The following is a 6,240-nucleotide window of genomic DNA, read 5'->3' as shown; positions in this document are numbered from 1 at the left end:
CTGATGTCATCTATGTAAAACAATGATCTCTGCAACAATGTGACCAGGGCATTAGCAAGAAAACAAAAAGGATAAATGAACCAAATGTGGCGATATCAGCGTAAATAGTTAAACCGTGTGGTGGACATATATAGAGAATATCTTATGTACTATATGGATGGATCACCTGCCAATTAAAAAAAAAAACCTATGGCCTATAGGAATAGAAAGTGGAACATCCAGGAGAGAGAAAGAGTTCTGGGATTGAGTGAGGCATGGGAGGATTTGTCCAGGAAGATGTGACAAGATAGACAAATGATACTTGAGCACAAGTAACCAGCCACATGGCAGAATGTAGATCAGAATAAGTGGGTTATATTAAGTTATGATCTAGTCAGAGAAGAGCCTAACTGTATAGCCGAAGTATTTGTAAATATATTTTAAGTCTGAGTCTTATTTCTGGAAGCATGGGACTGGGAGGAAGAACCTGGCCAAACTTCTACATGTACATATGAGGGTTTGTTGTCTGTTCTTTTGAATTTCTGATGATCTTTGTATTAAAGTTTGTTTTTAAAATGGGAAGCTACATGGCAGCATTAATAGTGGTTTTACTCAAATGGATGTATTTGTTGATCTCTCAGATCTTGTTCACTCATATCTCTCAGTCTTGGTTCCCCCTTTTCTTCCTGGGCCTCAATGTAGACAATGTGCCCTCAATCCCTGACAATGTCCACTCCTACCAAATTTCAGACTATCTCTGCTACAAGAATTCTGAACAGTCTATAGTCATACTGCTATACTCAGTCTATAGTCATGCTGCCTCTATTGCTTCCAGTTTTTCTTTTAAAATTTTGTTTGTGCCAGTTGGTGGTTGTGCATGCATGTAATCCCAGCATTCTAAAGGCAGAGGTAGGTGGATCTCTGAGCTAAAGGCCAACCTGATCTACAGAGCAAGTTCCAGGGCAAGGTTACGAATTATTGTGGATATGGACTCTAAATGGAGCTTTAAAATTTAAGGAAAGAGAAGCAGCTAGCTCAATAGATAAGTGTTTTACTGAGCAAGTGTAAGGATTGAATTTTGGATCCCCAGCAACCAACATAAAAACCAAGTGTGCTGACTTACCTGCAAGTCCAATGCTTGGGAGGTGAAGATGGGATCCCTAGGGCAAACAGGCTACCTAGACTATCTGAATTATTGAGCTACAGGCTTGGAGAAGAGACTCTGCCTCAGAAAATAAAGTGGAGACAGATTGTGGAAGACATGTCAAATTCTGTCCTACACACAAAATAATTGAAAGTAAATTGAGGATCCTTAAAAAAAAAAAGTTTGGGAGTTGGGAAGAGCTTCAAAGACACGGGGTCAGATCTGAATTCAAATTCTAAATCTGCCTCTGGCAGATTACTTGGTTGTTTTTGTTTGTTTGTTTGTTCTTGTTCTTGTTGGCATTATTTGTTTTTTGCCTTAGGATTTAGTGATAGAGAGTTTGTCTAGCATACTGCAAGGGGCGGAGGTGGGGGGAGAGAAGAAAGAATTGTTGTGAGAATGAAGTAAGGTAGTGTTTATAACAGTTTCTAGCACCCTTGTCTAAAATCTGGTACTTGCTTTATTTCTCCTTGAAAGTCTGAAGCATCTTTAAGCTGTGCTTACACATGATCTAGGTAAGAATTCAATTTCTTTGGGACATAAACATGGTACCTTCTGAGAAATGCATATTACCTGTGGGACAAGTGGACTGTTCCACCAGACAGAAGAACTGGTTAAGTTGAGTAAGCCTAAACCCTGGAATATCTCAGAATTGAGGACAGCAGGCATGAGCCAGCTCCCTAGCAAACTACTTGATCTGCAACATGTAACCATGACACCCAACTGAGAGGACCATGACAATCAGTCACATAGCATCAAAACCTGCTATGCTGATGAGGTATCTATATAGGCCTCCAGTGTTTAGCCAATGAGCTTTCCTTTCTGGGCATTTCTTTCTGCAAAGGGTGTTTAATCCCTGGTTCACCCTGATTAAGATGTATGCCTTCACATCCATCATCAAGTAAAGCAATTTGGACAAGCAAGAACTGTCTCCTTTGTCAAGGATCGACATAGATGGAGGAGGCCTTCATTATAAAGAGCTGTACCCTAAATCTCCCAAAGAAAGCCTAGGGGAAGCATGGATCCATGAACCTGTGGACCCCCATTCCCAACTCCTTGAGGTCCTGAGCAGCGTCTGGGACACAGGAAACCAGGATCCATAGCATCCGTCCCAGATCCTGGTTATAAGTCATTATACACATGTACAATTTTGCATTGTTCCCATTTAATATGAAATATAATTACCATGTTATTATGTAGTTGTCATATCTATAATTTTGATGGCTAAAGAGTCATTTATTAGATAATAATTTATTTCAATGTGACATGACATAAGAATGTGCATTTGTTTATTTTTATGCTGTTAAAAAGTATATTTTTATGATCTAGATTTTTATTCTTTTAACTATTAAGAATACATTTCAAGTTTGGGGTCATGTTTAAATATTTTTAAGCTTTTGATAAATTTTTCAAATGTTTGCAAAATGTATAATTCCTTCAGATGTAGTTTTATTCTGTGCAGAGTCTTACTATGCAGATCAGTCTGGCTCGGAGTTCTGGATCCTCCTGCTTCAGCAACTTGAGTTTTGTGGTTACAGGTATGTTTATACCAACACTCTTGCCTACAACCTTCTTATGGTTTTATGAAGGTAACCTTTTATTTAGTGAGGGAAATATGGAACTGATTAATTTATTGATACAGATGGCGATTTCTTTTGCTAGTCCAAAATAAAAGTGGAATTTATGTGCATTTTTATTTAAAAAGCAAAGAGAAAATATGGTATATGGTATCATTACTGTGGAAGAGGGGTTTGTGGAAAACTGGCACTTACTGTAGTTAACAAATTACTGGTCCTTTCCGTAAAAATAAGACAGATATAACCAGATAATGGGAGAGATGAAGTTTTTCCCTAACTTATAGGCAAAATTTCTAACTCTTTGTCACCTATTCTATTATCCTAAGCAGTAAAATAATGGAGACACTGCATGTGGAACTGCACAGGAGGCAGAACACATCTCCTCAGTTGCTCAGCACCTATTCATTTGGACTTTTGTTTTTAATACTTGTATTTTTCCCATAATGCCTTTTTCCTCTTTTTTCTCTTTGTAATCATGATGAACACAAATGTTAAGAACATAACATTTCTTCATTTGAGTCTCTCTTTTGTTCTTTGAATTGTAAACTGCTGCTCTTCTGAAGGAGGAGTGTGTTACAAAAGAATGGAAAATTTCAGACAGTGTGTAGTACATTGTAGTTTCAAGAGGCTTCATGTTTGCAAAAGACAAATTAAGCAGCCTGCCTAATATGTAGACAACATCTGTTACACAAAGTCATCATTAATGATAACACAGGGATCTCCTTTGTGGCTGAGTTTCATCCAGCTGCACCTACCCATAAAGGGTGCCAACAACGAGGCTGCATATTTAGCTGTCAGTTCAGAATGACTATGGAAAACTACACATAAACCAAATCGAATCTTTGTTAACCTTTGGAATCAAAACCTCATTAATCATAGTGAAAGACAGCTCATAATCTCCTCACAGCCAGTTTATCATCTCCATTCAGTGTTTTATAAGATGCTCCCAGTCTTAGATTGGAAATGCAGAAGAAAGCCACATACCAAGAAACAAGCTTTATGGTGCCTACCTACAAAGGAGTCAACTCAACCAATAGATTCAGTAATTAAAAGTTCCTCAAAGCTTATTTTCAGACAGCATTTCCACCCACACTAGCAAATCTGATACTTACTAAAAACAAAATTCTCAAGTATTGATATAGTTTCAGTTGATTAACTGTCATTATTTACTTGCATTAAACATTACAATTGTCAAGCAAAAGCCCTCTAGAAAACAACTAGAAACGTTCCCCTTTGCCTATAAAAATAAGATTCATAAGTTCTCTCACAATTGAGTTGTAAATTCCATTCTGCTATATGTTCAAGGCTTTTGTTGTTGTTATGCATGAACCCAGGGCCTTGTACATATAGGCAAGTGTTCTACCACTGAGCTAACATCCCCAAGCCAATACTGTAATAACACATTTTCTTCTTAGGGTTCCTTTGTGGTTATGTATTTTATAGTATAATATATCAGTTTACTCATTTGATATCCACTCCAGTACCTTTTGTATTTCAGACTTGGTGCTATGCACTAAGGATATGTTGAGGAGCAAAACAAAGTTCTTGCTCTCAGGTAGTTTTACTGACCATATGTCAGATAATACATGACTACATTTATAAAGACAAGAAGACTGATTCGGAATGGCATAGTAAAGTCCATGTTTAAGGAAGGCCTCTATTTGTCTGAAGTCATAAATTAAGCAAAGGCAAGAGCAGTGTGAATGTTCAGGGAAAGAGCACTTTGGCCTAGTGAATAGCAACTGTGTGGGGCTCCAAATCTGCCAAGTACAGGGAACAGCACCAAAGTCTGCCTGGCTGGATGCTGATGCAAGGGGAAAGTGACATGACAGCAAAGTTGTGGAGGCCCTAAACAACCCTGAAGATTATAGTAAGAAGAGACTTTGCCCTGGAGTCTGTTGGGGTTCTTAGAGGGCATACTGTTCTGGTCTGTTTAATTCATCTTTATTATGTCTGTTTGTAGGTCAGGGTCCTATGTAGCATTGGCTGGCCTCAAACTTGCTTTGTAGCCATGGCCTGTCTTGGACTCCTGGTCTTCCTGTCTCATCATCCCAACTACTGGGATTATAGGCATGCACCAGTATTGTAGGCTTGTAGTCTGGTTTATATTCATCTTTTTAGTTTTGTTAAGATTTTTTTTATGTTTAATTGTGTGTTTGCATGTGTCTCTGTGAATGTATGCCATGTATGTGCAGGTACCCACTGAGGCCAAAAGTGGCTGTTGGAGCTCCCCAGAGCTCGACAGTTGTGAGATGCATGACATGGGCTCTGGGAACCAAACTTGGCAATGCTCTTAACCATGAAGTCATCTCTCCAGCCCTGGTTTATATTTATTTTAACTCAATACTAAATTCATCTAAATATATAATTCCCATACCAGCTGAAAGATCTCTTAAATTATAAATAGATTATAATATAAAACTCTGATTTCCCATCTATGATAAAATTTACCTAGTCAAGGTGCAGGTTCCACTCTCCAGAGTGCTGCAGCAGGAGGGGAACAGAGCCATCTCACTGGCTCTCATGACCTCAGGGCCAGCTCTCCTATCAGCCACAGGTAGTAAGGTGCAGGAGGGGCAAGGCATCATTTCCACACCCATGCATGACATCTCTCTGGAGACAAGTGGGGGGGCCAACTCTCCCAAGTTGTCACCCTTGGGATTGGCTAACCTGTATTCCCAGTCACCGAGGCCCTCTCTTGAGTGCTGCAGATGGTGAGGGGCAGGGACAGCTTTCCTGCTCTCATGGTCCTGGGGCCCAATCTCCCAACTGCTGCAAGTGGTGAAGGACAAGAGGGGAAAGGCATCATCCCTGCACCCATGCCACCTCATGACAGATGAGTGGCAGGGTCAGCTCTTCCTTACTCTGTGATAAGGACTGGCTTATCTGTTCCCCCTTGACCAGTCCAGCAGTACTACTGTTTCTCCAAGATGAAGTGCTGGGCCTGCACTCCCAAGTGCTGCATCCAATGAGGAGCAGGGACAGCTCTCCCACTTTCATGATCCTGAGGCTAGATTGCCAGACTACTACAATGGGTGAGGGGCAAGTGGGGGAAGGCATCCCTCCTGCACCCATGCCCATCTCACAGCAGACAAGTGATGTGATCAGTTCTCCCACACTCACACCCTCAGGGCTGACTCACCCATAACTGTGCCACCAGGGTCAGCACTGTGCTGCCTGGGTGAGGTACAGAGCCTATTCTCCCAAGTGCTGCTGCTGGTGAGAGATGGAGACAGCTCTCCAGAGTGTCATATCTAGTGAGGGGTGGAGCAAATTATGCACAGCTTCCTAGATATCCACATGATCCTCAATGGCTCATGCATCTCACAACCCCTCAACCAGAGGGGTTCCCATGTTCTCTAGTGATAATATGAGCCATGGATATCGACACATGCCACTGCCTCTGCATAGCCATGGACTCAGACATGGCCCTCAGTGGTAGCTCATGTTGGGACCTCACCATGTCCCCAGGTGGCAGGGCTGGCCACTCACAAGTTACTTCTCTCTACCCTTGAATCTCCAGTTCCATCTCTCTTCCCA

The sequence above is a fragment of the Grammomys surdaster genome, unplaced genomic scaffold (assembly GCF_004785775.1).
Source record: "Grammomys surdaster isolate TR1022 unplaced genomic scaffold, NIH_TR_1.0 129, whole genome shotgun sequence".
Lineage (NCBI taxonomy): Eukaryota > Metazoa > Chordata > Mammalia > Rodentia > Muridae > Grammomys > Grammomys surdaster.
This window is presented reverse-complemented; position numbering follows the sequence as displayed.